This window comes from Centrocercus urophasianus, unplaced genomic scaffold (genome assembly GCF_019232065.1).
Source record: "Centrocercus urophasianus isolate 14NV4802_14NV808 unplaced genomic scaffold, USGS_Curo_1.0 seq_2, whole genome shotgun sequence".
Classification (NCBI taxonomy): Eukaryota; Metazoa; Chordata; class Aves; order Galliformes; family Phasianidae; genus Centrocercus; species Centrocercus urophasianus.
In genome coordinates this window covers 4,444,154-4,459,112 of record NW_024884755.1, presented here as the reverse complement: position 1 = coordinate 4,459,112, position 14,959 = coordinate 4,444,154, and the positions used below count along the sequence as shown (strand labels likewise).

The 14,959-nt window shown below is 45.2% G+C and overlaps 1 protein-coding gene across 2 annotated transcripts in view; it reads right to left on the bottom strand.

The window, feature by feature from the left end:
- Nucleotides 1–14,476, bottom strand: part of ZNF423 (zinc finger protein 423) — a 163,998-nt gene extending 149,522 nt beyond the window's left edge. For both annotated transcript variants that reach the window (XM_042821744.1, XM_042821745.1), the window contains exon 1: nt 14,421–14,476. The gene's annotated coding sequence lies outside the window, so the exon portion shown is untranslated. The remainder of the gene's footprint in view (nt 1–14,420) is intronic.
- Between the last annotated feature and the right edge of the window lie 483 nt (nt 14,477–14,959).

Sequence of the window (14,959 nt, the reverse complement as noted above, 5' to 3'; positions counted from 1 at the left end):
GCAGCTCGCCCACAGCGGCAGGGAGAGGAGCACACCGCCCAAACTGGCGTGATCCAGCTCATATTAATGGTGCTAGCCTCCTCAGACTTACAACTTCATAAAATTGATCTCGCTGCAGTGCTGTAATGAAGAACAGTGGGATAAGGCTACCCTTGAACCATGAAAATTGTATATTGTTACCTCCTCAGGCCCTCCTAGGGCTCTGGCTGCTGCCACCTCTCCAAGCTGTCATTTGCCTGATGCTGACAGCAGTCGGCATGGGCAGCAGGGCTGGGCTGCCAGGGCTTTGTGCAAAGGCAAGGGAGGAGCCAGAGCATGGTAGCAGGACCCAAGTGTAGGTTGTACTGAAATATACCATATACACCTCATCACATTTCACAAAAGCTGTTACACCACAGCATGCACTAAAACCTGAATTTCTAAGTAGATGGACAGACCTCAGCGCCTTTCCCTGCTCCTAAAGAACCACTGCCTTGATAGGGTACTGCTGGGAGGAGCCAGGGAGTACCCATGGGTTCTGCCCATGGGGAGCCAGGCAACGTGCAGACTGTCAGCAGGAAGCCCAAACCACGCCAGACTGCAACTAGCAGCTGCTCAACTCTGCCAACATTGCAACAGGCGCCCATCCAGCTGAGGCAACATGGCAGCCCCAGCACCCAGGGCCCGACCTGGCACCCGCCGGCCTTGCTCAGCCAAAAGCTTTCACTCCATACTCACTCACACGCACAATCCCACTCCACAATCTCAGTTTTCTTGCATTTATAGGCTTTCATAATATCCTTTAGTCAACATGATAGAGAAACCTTTTATTAAATGCTGCTAATTTTTTTATTGATCACACTGTGAGTCATTTCATTTTCCATTATAGCAGAAATCTCCTATAGGAGCATTCAGATTAAGTTTCTTTATACCGTCTCTAGTAGCATGTCACTTTTAATCAGTTTTTAGTTTCATTATTGCTTAAAACTTAGAAAACCATTTCTCTGATCTTTATTGCTTTTTTTTCCTTTTTTTAGTTTAGTTACTGAAGGGTTATTAAACCCAGAAAACATACAGACATGCATAACGCACTAAATAAATTCCTCGCTGTCTCTAACCAACTTTAACATTAGCTTTTTTTATAATTTTTAGGTTTATTTTCACTGAAAGACTGCTTGTAATTATTACTCTTGTTCTCCCCAAACACTTATGTTACTAAAGTGTGAAATGTCTTCTAACACAAAGACAGTTCTCTGGGAAGTAATTACAAAAATGCATTCAGGGGCAATAATTCTATATTAACTGTCAGCAGCATACATCTTCTGAAAAGGCACTTGTTATGGAGGAATTATTTGTGCAGAATTTGAAGGCACCAAAGGCGAAGGGAAACTGCAGAAACGCATTAAGCTGAAACTCCAGCTCCCTCATCAAGGGTCAGTTTATGTTTAAATCGTTACTGTACATGCGGCCCCACACCTTCCTGGGAGCCTATTACAGAGACAATTGCAATATACGCACAAATTGGACACAGTCTCCAGTTTTCAGTGTGGAACAATTTACATCCCCTTTTCAATGAAATTTCTGAGCTGCTAATCAAAAGGATGGATCGGAAAATTATGGGCTTCTATTAACCTTTCACTGATGACACTACAAATACTTGCTAATGATTTATGGATAGTAACAAAAGTAGTACCCTCAAACTGACCAGGCACATATTAAAAACGTATCTGCGTCTGTAACAGATGCAAAAAAAGATTTAATGAATATTTTATAGTAACTTTAAGCCTGTGGGCTAATCCTTAGGAAGGAAAAATAACTCAGTGAAATTAAAAAAAAAAGTGAAACCCAGCATTCATGATTAACCATCACATCATTTTAAAAGCGTTAACAAATAATCAGAGAAGGAAATCACAAAAATAACACCAAACAGTAAAATTTACTCTTAACCATACCTGCAGGTAGTGCTTCAACATTGGTAGTGCTTTTACTGGAATGATTTAGATGTCACAATGCTACACAACAAATGCATTTATACACCTAAAAGCGGACAACCAGCGAAGTTATTATTATTTATTTGCATGCAAGTAGCAGTGGGATTGTACTTTATAGTGTTAACAGCACAGAGTGTTTATCAGCTCTTCAGTGTTTGGCAACCAGTTTAACATTATAAATGTGGGATGTAAATACTTCCCTGCCACAAAATGCATTGTAAGTGAATTTTAAAGCATGCAACTGGAGGAAAAGAGCTGAGCCGCCCAGGCTGTGCCAAATGTTTAATTACTGAAATAGCATCCGACTCCGGGACACTCCCGCATTATTGATCCCAGTCCCTTCATGCAGCTGTGCACAGGCTCTCCACACGCTTTGGGAAGTAATTTCCTCCAGGTGCCTTGCAGAGGTATTATAGCAAAGACTGAGAGTCCTGCAAGTGGCATCTCCCCCCACACCGCACCTTGATTCTGCTCCATCTGCTCAGTTTCCCCTTCACATACCGCCGCACTGCAGGCAGCAGCACCCACCCAGCACTCGCCCGTCGGCCCACACTGAGCAGCACTCTGCTCACAGGGCTCTGCGGTATCCAAATCCAACACTGCATTTTTGTGCATGGCTCTCCAACTTCTCCCATACTGCCTGCAGAAAACCCTCACCCATTTACTCAGGACACAGATGTCGTGGACGATCTACACCTGAGAGCAGGATGTTGTTCTCCATCCCAGACTCGTAAGGTGCATCTGAATAGGGGTAACCTCCATCCTCAGTTCAGATAATGAGGTTTGAATCAGAACTGATCTAGAATTAATTTATATGCATGAGGAAATTAGTGTGCAGCAAGTATTAACTTCAAAGGAAAGTGCACTTCTTCATAAAGATGTACTTTAACTCTTTGGCTCACAAGCATTAGATAGTATTGACTGCTGTAACCTTGCAAAATCTATGTAAGTTTTCAGCACAGAAACAGCACTTTTATTTTATTCACCTAAATGTGAGCTCAACTTTGATATTGTTCAAGTCTCTGTTGAAAACAAGTGTCCCATTTCCAGCAGCTCCATGGGAATCTGCTCAAACTTAACATGGGACATCTCCATCACCTTGTAATTCATTGTCATGTACTCACGACGCAAAAAAGCTTATTTGTTTTTTTTTCCTTTAAGATGAAGCCACATATCTGTAAAGCTCAAATGTATCGCTCCCTGAACAGATAGAAAAAATGGAGGGCTTAATAAAATTCACATGTGGCTTGTTATTGCAGCTGCATATCAAGTGAAAGGAAAAAAGGCATTGACTGGTTCTGCTCAGAATTCCAGCTGCCGATCTCCTGCTCCTGCTCCTGCAGCCCTGCAGTCTGGCTCACCATGCAGTCCTATGCCTCCACACAAGGACCATCCCTGCAGGTCCCCGCATTGGCAGAGGAGCCAGGCGGCAGCAGGAGCTCCCCCAGCACCCACAAAGCCTGAAACACTCCCAGCAGAGCGTGCCTGTTCCCCTTTCCCATGCTGAAGATATGGATTTGTGTAAAAGCCATTCCAAGAAGAATGCCTTTCACAGCCTACGTGTAGCATTTGTAGTCATTGTTCCATTTTTCCATCTTTATAGAAAAAAACAGAACACTGTGACAGAGAGAAAGAGCTGCAGCACTTGGCCAGCTGCCAACAACCCAGGGATGAAATCCATGAGAAGAGGAAAGAAAAGGTGGAGCTACAAAGGCAAAAACATATTGGTGCAGGGAGAAAAACACACTTGGGTGAATGACACCGCCTGAAGTCCTCAGAGCACTGGGAACAAAGGGGAGAGAAGAGCCCGTGCTCAGGGCTCTCTCAGAGGTGCCCCTGTGTGCAGCCATGGCACAGCTCCACTGCCCACAGGGGCACTGAGCCAGCAGGGAGAGTGAGGGACCGGGTGCCTCTGCTCCAGGCCAGAAGCAATGCATGATCCCAGCTGGCTGGCTCCACTCTGGGCCAACTCATGCTTAACACATGCATAACACGAGCTTGCCCACGAGAACTGATGTACCTCACATTTCTGATTTCTTTCCTACTACAGAACTCTGAAGTCCTACACGTTTTACTTGGCAAAGCCATTAATTCAGTAATTTCACGTAATTAAATCGAGCAGAGCAGAGTATTTAAATTTGAGTTAAGTGAAATATACTTCTGTGCGGCTCATGCTGTTAGAGTTGTGCTGCACGCTATTCTGCTGCTGCTCATTTATTAATTTGGGATCGGCTGAAACGTGACACTGCGTAATAAGGAACTCACCAGCTTTAATAAAATTAGGAATAAAAGGAAGCCTCTGTGGGGCCTGAGATTCGAGCACCGAGGAAAGGCCACCCCTCTGAGCAAGGCCCTGGCCCCATGTCTCCAGTCTCCAGCCAACACCTCCTCCTGGTTGTGCTTTTCCCAATTTCCAGACCTGAAGTTGGGATTGTCAGCAACAAAGGAGCAATAGAGGAGAGAAAGTCAGATGGGCAATAAAGGATTTCCACTATGCAGATTATGTAGTTAACTAACACAAGTCTCTCCAAAACAATGATTTTTCTCTTTCCATTGGTGCTTTCCGCTTCTCAAGTTCCTTATGAAGAGCCCCAGCGGGGCTCTCCTGGACATGCCACAGTTCCCCCGCCTCTCCTTGGCCCCGAGGGACTCCCGGGAAAGATGACGTGCTCACCACAGAGCCATTGTCATCCTCTCCCACTAGTGGAAAGAGAGGGGGCAGGGTGTTGTAGCTATAATTAAGGCTGTGAAGAGTTTAGCTGCAGAGAAATTAGATTTATTTACATGTTGCTCTGATGCTGATGAAGCACCAGCTATTTGGGAGAACTTCTAATTAACCCTAATTTAGTTGATATGCTCTTTAGAAGCCCCATTCCCTCTGTACTTTGCACTAGGCAAAAAGCAATAACAACAAATTAACCATCTTAAAAAGGGACACTTCTTTGCATCAACTCAGCCCCAATTTTGCACCTGATATGGAATTTGCATTTTTGTTGTTGACAACTAAGAAGAAAAGACACTGAGAACCTCACCCTACAAGACAGCCTTCCCTACAGCGTGCCATGCTGCACTTGGTGCCACGTGGCTGCAGGGTGAGCTGCACAGGGCACTCCCACACAGCCCACCCCGGGGAGCTGCGCCCGCTCCCCATCTGAGGGCTGCTGTGTATTTGTGGAATTGATAAACTGTTTTGGAGGAACAGCAACAGCAACTCTTATTTCAATTGCACACACAAACAGCAAAAATGTCAAGCCCCCACATCATCTGCTTAGACGTCTTTCTGGAAGTAAGGGTGGAAAATGGAACATAATTTAATTCAGCTATACAGAAGCGTCTGTACTTGCTTGTCAAAACACAAGCCCAGAGATGCTAAGAGCACTTTCAGAGGTGATATTCCTCATGTCTCAGTGCTGCAGCTGTCTGAGCACACAATACATGAAGAAAAAGATGAGGAAGAGATGTGTACATATATCCACAACACCCTTTCAGAAAATGCTGTACCAGCCTGGCTATTAGCTAAATTGCACCAGATCTCAGCCTGAGATTCACCCTTTTCAGAAGAAGTTCATTTTTGCCGTGCAACCCTTTTTCCCGTGAGATTATAGACCAAATGCTGCTCTCAGTTACACCTGCTTAGCACTGCTGATTATATATGCTTCCTGGATGCTTCTGTGGAAATTTGGCAATAAAGTATATTGTTTAATACGACCAAGGCAGAGGAGCCAAATGCTTTTAACGCAGAACATTTCTCATTCGTTCAACAGAATAAATGTTCACGTGGACTTGTTTGCTAAACACAAACAGCCCAACATGAACTACCATCAAAGCTTACATTCTGGTTTTTCAGTTTCTATATTGGACACACACTCAGAACGAATTAATGACAGCACTGCAAAGTGACCATATTCCTACAATCCCCTTGATTAAACCAACAGTGCAAGACTAAAGTCTTCCCTATTGCTGCTGAAAGAACAACGACAGGCTACTGACAGCTCTTTTGAATTAGTTTCAATAATTACTTGGAGGAAAATGGTTCAGAACGGTGTCTTCAAAATTGCCCCAAATGAGATGACTTTAGGATTTTTAAGAGAGCTTCATTATAGGGAAAAAGGAAATGATCTTTCTGCTGGTATTCTCTCTATCCCCTTGATGTGCCAGCAAAAAAGGCTTTCGATGTGACCCTTCTTGGAGGAAGGCTAATTCAGATTGCACATTTATTTCAACAATAAAACATAAGTGAAATCGAGTAAAGATGGAACTTGCCAGCCATCAAACCGATACATTTATGAACTGCAAAATGATCTGATTTAGCTTTTGGATAAGAAATAGGTCCCTGATTTTCCTTCCATAAATGGAAACAAGCACTCAGATTCACTTATCTGACTGAAGCAGGCATGGGAGTGCAATGTCAATTGAGCTGGGAGAAGCCTACATCCGTGACCAGCCCACATCCGTGACCAGCCCTTCCCAAAGAGACGTGGGTGGGGACAAGCACTGCTTGCCTCCCCTGCTCCACATGTGCCCATCAGACTTGCTCAACAGATGAAGATAAAACACCCAACTACAGCAGCAAATCAGAATTGCAGCCCATTGTCACAGGACCTTTTCCTACCAGGCTGCTCTAGTCGAGCCCTTGGCGTGCACATGGACGCCGGCTGACAGTGCTTGCCCTTGGTATCTCCATCAAATGTAGAATTCTCTCTCATTTGGTTCAAACAGCCAGAGCCCTAAACCATATACAGGCTGCGCAGAGTCTTGCTGTACCAGCTTTCTTTGTCTGAATGGAAGCACCAAACTGAGAGGGAAGAAATGTGTCTATAGGGTCCCTCCATTTTGTGCTAGCAAACAGCTCGCTGCAGATGCTGCCACTTTCAGCACCAAGGCATCCAAAGAGGGAGTGCAGGGTGAAGCAGGACGTGGAATCCCGCCATCCATCTGCAAGGGAAAGTGCCGCTACATGTCTGCTTCTTCCTTCTGGGGTCTCTGATGAGTTACTAGAAACTCTAGTTTCTAGAAAACTAGAAACTAGAAAATCTAAGAGCAGACTCACAAAGAGGATGCTAAAGTTTAAGAAAGAATGTGTTTTCCTCAGTGATAGTGATGTAATAAGCAATACAGCCTTCAAAAGCACCCTTTGGGTTTTTAACATAGTAACAGTTGCATACCAGTTTATTTATAAAATACAAGCTTCTTCCCTCTGCAGGAGCTGGATATGAGAGCTCCAGGCTGTGCCTCTCTGTCCCTCTGCAGAGAACTGAGCGCTCCCCAAACACTGTGCCTGCAGCAAAGGTGCAGACTTCCCTATCTCAGCAATTAAGTGAGAAAAATGCATTGCACGGATTCACTTCTGATGTACCAAAGCTTCCAAAAAAAAAGTGGTTACTTTCAGTCGAATTTCTCTTTTGCTGCTTAAATATCGATACACTGGAGTTGCCCATCTCCATCACTCACAAAGCTGACATGTCCTCAAGAAAAGATGAAGCTGAAGCACATATGCCCTACACACTGTTGTTCTGTTGTGTAGCACTGAAGTAACACAATTCTGGCTGTTATATTTACAATTTTATTGCTAATTGACTTCCTCCTTCTGAAGGAGATGCCTTCAGCAGGAGGCCTTCAGTCCTCGTCCCCTTACCCTGCACCCCAGCCTCATTAAGCCCCAGTGCTGCTGCCAAAATGAGATATTTCCTCATTTTTGGTGCCATGCCCTTGAAGGCATCTTATTAGAAGAGACCATTTCTTAATTAACATTTTTGATCTCTCATCTATTACACGTCCCCCTAATCCCACCCGGAGGAGCTCCTGGCCCACTTAGCTGCACGGGGCAGCCACAGGCGGGCAGCACTGGGGCTCCCAGCCAGGCAACACTGCCCAAGGCTCCGGCCAGTGGTCGAGGCTCACTGCCGTGCCGTCTTTGTGCACACAGTGTGTGACAGCCCCACTACGCCCAAAGCCTGTGTGAAGCAGTGAGCCCAAGGGTGGGAGTGGGCTGCCAGCAGCTGTCTGGTTGTCAGGATACCTAGCAAAACTCTGAGTGCAGGACACAGTGGATCACCAACGTGTGAAGTGGTAAGAACAGTGCAATGTTGAGTCCTTCACATCATTTTACTTGCAAAGAATTACAGCAATTACAATGTGCTAACGGGCAATTAACGATACAGGCTTCACAACGCACTAGAATTTTTTAAAGCAGGCTGCAAATAGTCTCATTGGTGCTTCTGATTCAGCGCCTGTACCAGCTAACAGCCACGCATTAGCTCAGCAGATCTTACAACAGAATTGTCCACGTGCCAGATAATTTAATTAGAGCCTTGATCTTGTCAGGGCTCTATACAGCACAGATAGCACTTCCAACTAAAGCACGCGGGTTTTTCCTCTCCTCAGCATTATGTGGCCGTCTAATCATTGCTATTAATGAATACCAAAGCCACCCTGTGAGGAAGGGGGACCAATGGGTGACACAGGAGGCACACAGGCGCCCTGGCAATGACCACAATGTGTGCAGCAGTGCACAGAGCAGGGCACGCCAGGTGCTGCACCCATGCACATCCCATCCCACAGGTCCCCTGCACACATCTGGCACATCTGCGCCGTGTTGCTGCTTGGCCCTGACAAGACACAGGTTGCTTGTCTCCACATGAGAGCCATGAGTCTCATGTGGACAGAATGAGGCTGAAGAGCCAAATCTCATTATAAGTTCTCCCACTTAGCAGTTTTCTCATTTGAATTTACAGACAACAAATATCAGATATTGAGATGAGTTCGCTTCCTTTGACAGTGACATTGTAATTGCTTGTAGCCAGTCCTGCAAAGGTTCCTGAAGATGCTAAAAGACAGAAATTCAAATGTACCTTCTAGTATGGGAAATTTCAGGCCATATTATCTTCAGTTTTTTTTTCTATGAGTCTTTACCCTTCTTCTCCTGCACGTCCATACACTACAATAACCATACGTACACTCTTGCTCTGTAATAAGCTTAACAGTTAAAGACAATTTAACTCAAAATTCAGAAGCAGTGGTTACCTCAACACTTACAAGGCAGGCCAATGTTGATCAAAACCCACTAGAGGTCCCTTCCAACCCAAACGATTTGAGTCTCCTCTACCAAATAAGCAAGGATTATTTCGACAGAGCACCACAAGTTTTGTGCAGTTCCTCACTGCAGAGTTCCTTACCAATATCCTTACACACTCCAGATAACTGAGCAGAGTTCATTTATTCCATTTGTTTTCCTTATTTTTCAACTTAGTTTATAAAATCCCATTCTGATGGCTGGGAAAATTTGCTTTATTTTCAGTGTGAATGATGTATAACTGTGGCATTATTTTTGTATTGATTTTTGTCCAATATAATATATTCTTCACTCCTGTTTTACATGTATTGAGACTGGGAACTCTGAGCTACCAGAAACAACTGCAATGAGTGAATTAGCTGAAGAAGTGCAGGAGGAGCAAATAAACTGTTTACCAGGAGATTTCCCGTCAGCCCTTCAGCCATCTGCTTCCACTGAGGGAAAACCCACTGCAGCCTTCTCCTGCAGCTGCATGGCTGTGGCTGCACTCAGCCCTGCCAAAGCAGGCTGGGACCTGCAATGCCTCAGTCCTGAAGAAGATTTGAGCACATCCAGGAGCTAGAGCTCAGGCAAGACGTTCAGTGGCACAATGCACAAAGCGAAGGCATTTGGGATGGGGCACCAGAAATACTCTGCTTGGTTGGGAGGCTTGATTAGTGTCTGTAAAGTGCTCTGAGATCCCACATAGAAGTGCTTTGGCAGAGCACTCAGTCTGCATCTGTCCCCAGATCTGCAGGATATTAGCAAATCTAGAGTGTGGCAAAGCTGGATATATTAGAGATAAGAAGGATTTATCAGGTGATCTTATCCATCCCTCTGCAATATAAGGCCATTCCTACAGCATGTTTTCAAGGACTTTGTCTGGTATGGTTTGAAAATGACTGGAGTGATGGGAGATAATACCAGAGCCTGTTAGATCTCACTACTGGGAGCTGTTTCTTGAAATTCAGTCCAGGATCTCCTTCTCTCTACTTTAGCCCATTACTGCTAGTTATGCCCTGAAGGCTGTTGTAAACAACAGATGCAATTTTCATCTGAAATCACAGTAAATGTTCATCTAACCCCATCTCTTTGCTTGTGGAGAATGAGATGACCAGGTAGCACCACAGGAGAACAGAATGCAGAGGAGGAGCATGGAGTGGAACAGAAGAAGCAGGGCTACCATGCACCATGGCGGGACAGGCATGCCAGTGGGTGCTGAACACATGATGAGGGCTCAGAAGGCCTCAGTCCTGGCAGGATGGTCCCATGGGGACATCGCCTAGACCTGGGGCCCCACCCAGCCCACAGGACCTGGGGCCAACCCAAGGACCTTGCTGCTTGTTTGACTGCTGGCTCCCACAGGGCTAAGCGATGCCGAGGACAGTCCTTCCAGCACTGTGGGGCTGCAGGAACACCTTGGGCTCTGGCTTTCATGGTGAGGAAGTCCAGTAACCCTAAAGTGACTCACCACCTCGCTTGGCTTCTCTTAAGCAGATTTGCTTTCAAAGCAAAAGGGTGGGTAGATGGAGGGTAGCACACTGTACCTCCCTTCCAAATGAGTTTTTTTTTCCTCTCCTTTTTTACCATGGAAATTAATTCTCCTCCTTTATGCTATTGCTATAATTTTCCCAATTCACATTTTTAATAGTAAGTATTTTCTAGGAAATGCCATAATACACAGGTGTGTGCTGCTGATTTAAATCCTGCCACACAAGCTATGTTCGCATCTGAGGGCTGCTCTCCCTTGCAGGAGGCCCCAGCCCCCCCTGGCACCACCACACATCCGTCCTGATCCAGTGCTAGCCAGGGAGCTGCGGAGAGCTTTGGGTTTTATGTCTGCTCCAGAGGTGCTGCAGGTGCAGGGTGTGGGTCAGACCATGGGAACCCCACACCTCCACCAAAAGCTCCTCCTGCTATCAGGAATCTGTCAGACAAAACCTTCCATCATAGGCTGGAAAAAAAAACAAAAACATGCAACTAAGAGAAGTTACCAAAGTCTCCTGACTTTGTTAGCGAACTGCTCTTTGCTAATAGGGTTCAAGGGTTTCATTTTTTTTGAAATCTTTGCATACCTGAAGCCAGAACGTGGTAGTATTGATTTACCAGTGAAATCAGCCTATGAAGGCACTCAGGACAAGCAATTTCAGAGTATATGCAAGACAAAAGGTTTATAATGCTTCCTGAGTTGTTACTGAACTCCTCAAAGTTCTGCAGCAGTAAAGTATCCCAAATTTCATTTAGAGAGTGCCTGCAGGTTTTTTCCGGAGTTCTGCCATCTAAGGGAGATGCCATGCATCAGACACCAGCCATCTCAGCACCATGCCGGCTCTGCTGGTCCCCAAGCAGCACAGAATTGTTCCTGTACTGGGGCACCAAGTGAGAGGTGAGATTTACATTGCTGGGAGATGTCATGCAAAGTGGAAGAGTGGGAAAGGAGTGACTGCAGGCTGGGGTTTGTTTTGTATTATTTTGTGGTTTGTTTCTCAAAAGTTGCCGCTTTTTTTTTTTTCTTTCTTCTCTCTTAAATGAGAGAACCTTTAAAAGAAATAGTAGAAGGCAGTTCAAATCCTCACACAGGATCCTGGACAAAGCAAGCTCTCACATGCACGGGAGCTCAGTGCCACTCATCCCCAGCACCCACTGTGTGTCACCAGCCCTGTTCCCCGGGCCTTCAGTATCCCAGCTTGTAGCTGCTAGCAACGATACCTCCATCTCCTCAAGAGCAGACACAAAAATTCAGGCTTTTAGGTCTGCAGGGATCCCAAGGAGAATGCAGAATCTGCTCTGTGTGCCCCAGACAATTTGGCTGAGCTTCCCCAGGGCCCAACAGCCAGGCTAATGAGAAACTCCCCAGCAATCCCCATGCAAAATGCTTCCATAGGTCTTTAAAATGCCTTAAATTCTCTATATATTTAGTAAGACTTTTTACTTCTTTAAAGTGTCCCTTGCTACTCCTCAAGATAATGCTCTTGTGATGTATTACAACAGCAATGCAGTCTGCAAAGCAAGGGTCCAGTCAGGCAGAGGCAGAACCCTGGTTTCTTGGCCTGGAGGCAGCATCAAGCCCCATGCAGGGCAGAGTGGGGGCAGCAGGGGAGGGGGTTCTCTCTGCATTGCTCCACTGGGACAGAGGCAGCCCACCAAGCTGGGTCCTCAGGGTGACAAAGGCAAGGGAGGCCTTTTCTTGTTCGGCATTAAGAAAAAATGAGGATGAGAACTTCAGAGGAAGTTGGCAGCATGCCCCTTACAAATGGGCTGATGGGCACTGGGAGCAATTCCTGCATCAGGGACAATCTCATTGTATTCTCTCAATTCTTGGCCTCTCCAAGAGCACTTCCAGCATTGCTTGTGCTGGCTTGGTGAGAAAAGCAAGCTACAGCAGCAGAAGCACCTTCTCTCCCTCAGCTGGAATGCATAAGCATTAAAAGAACTCTGCACATAACAGTGCCCAGTGCCATCCCATGTTCGCCCAGTGCCATCCCATGTTCACCCAGTGCTGGCAGCAGCCCGCCAAGCACCAGCAGAACTTCCCAGGAGTCACTTTGAGAGTGTTTGCACACAGAGATGTGCTAACATGCAGGAAAAGAAAGCAGAGAAATATGTTAACTTGAAACATCTAGCAACTGTTTTAGAGTTTAATAAGTCAATTTTTTGTGCTTTCAGTTGTTTGGGTTTTTTTTCTATAGGGGAGGCAATCTTGTCATTTGGGGCTGGGGAAGGAAGGGGCATGAATGAAGAATGTTTTTCATCCATTGCTGAAGTTCAGCATCAACCTTCTTGAGCCAATACAAACAGGAAGATCACAGAGTGTGATGAGGTGTTGTGGGCTGGGGCAAGCCTCTCTTAGTGGCTGCAGCCAGGGCCATGTACTGCACAAGAGCTGCTACACTGCACTGCTATGCACTCCAGCTTTCCACACTGTCTTTGCCATTGCTCAGTTGCATGTCAATCTGCAGCTCCTGCCCTCTGCTTACAGAACAAGTTGTACCCTGACGCGCATGTCAGATGGAAGCCTGTACCTACTGACCATACTGAAAGGAAAACCTGTCAATTAGCACCCATTTTCTTTAAGCTGCCATAAACCACACATTCAAAACATTTCTCCTCACATCTGATGTCTTGAATGAGGGCTATAATTATAGGACTAAATAAGGAGAAATGAAGGAGACCCAACTAATTTGGGAAAAGCCTCTTACAGGCTTTGTTACCTACAGCCTAGTCACCAATATGGTCCACAAATCCCAAATTAATTTCCACTCTGAACAGAAGCCATCGCTACTGTTACTATTTGGAACCTCAGTCTGTGCAGAGCCAAACATGACCCAGGGCTGGTGGCAGCAGGGGGACAGCAGAACAGGCGAAGTTGAAGGCACAAAGGAGCCCCGAGGGCAATGCTGGCCACCCAAGGACCCCAGGACAGCTTTGCACGCAGGAAGGGGTGCCTGTTCCATGAAGAATGTGCCATGCCAAGCCACCAGATGCTGCTGCCACGGCAGAGGCCTCCTGCAGGCTGTTCTGCTGCTGAGTGCCACACAGCCTGCACGGGAAGGCAGCACCTCTTTATTCTCACATTAATGCTCAGTTTGAGAATGGCTCCCATACCACTGCCCAGTCTCTCAGAGCACCCTCGTCAAGAGGGGGGCAGGGAAATGGAGTTAACAGCTTCAAGAGTCAAAAACATTCTGATGATCCCGTTACCCTTAGAGATGTAAAGATAGTAAAAATCAGCACACATGGCACACAGCTTTGGGACATAACTGGTTACTTCCCCCGACCTTTGAACATAAGCCAATCGGCTGATTACATTTACGTTATCAACACACATTACGTAGCTACACATCAGCATGCTTTAAGACTCTCTTCATTCACATTTTCAGTGCAATACAAATGAGCACATTCCAGACACATGTTTTAAGTGCTCTTGCTATCAAAGAGAGCAAAAGCTGCTTTGCGTGTTCAATGTCTCTGCCATGGCAATGTACCACTTTCATCCTCCAGCTCCGACAGTACTTTCCAATTTCCTCTGAGAGGAGAAACACACACATTCCAGTTGAGACTGCAGTTTAAAATTCCTGTTAAAGCTGCTTTTATGTAATTAGATTGGAATGAATGTGCAACAGTGCCCACTGCAAAAAACTTCAAAGTGGTTATACTGGAGAAATCACAACCCGCTTCAGTGTGCCCACAAGAAGGAGGAATGGCTCTCCAGAGGATAAGAGTATATTAGTCTCTGTATGTAATAGATTTTATTGACCATATGGAACTGATATAAAAATTGTGTTGCAGTGGGTAGTCTTGGATTGAAGACAGGAATGTGACATACAAAATACAGTTCCTGTAAAAAGCCTGGCAGCTTTCTGGAAGTTTTTGCAATCAGAAGAACCTAAAATATTTACCTGATTGAGTCACTGATGAGTCCCAGTTCAAAGCAAAATCCGAAGATTCGCCCTCTTCAACTGAAAAAGAACAACAATATGTTGTGAAAAACCATATAAAAGAACCAACTAAAAAGCAAAGTCATCAGAAATCTAGGTCCAAGATTACATTAAGTATTCTAACAGACCACCACAAAACCAAAGAACTTACTGCTTTCTATAAAATAATTCATAAGGTAGAAATTCAGCGAAGAGTTTTTGCCTACATTCTAACCGAAGTATGAGATTTCTGCCTGCAGTTTCTTCCTGGACAGGTTCATGTGAAATTTTAATAGAGATTTAAGTATCCCTAGCTAAAGATGCACATTTGAAATCTTGTATGTTCACAACAACTTGCATGTACAAAATTGCCATTGCAAATGCAGACCTCATTTTTGATATTCATGCTGCAATAGGTAAGTTAGTACATAAAGAACTGACTGATGAGGGGAAAATTGCCTGATGTATGTCATTAACACATTTAGGGTTTTAAAAGAATACTATTATAACATTCAAGCAAG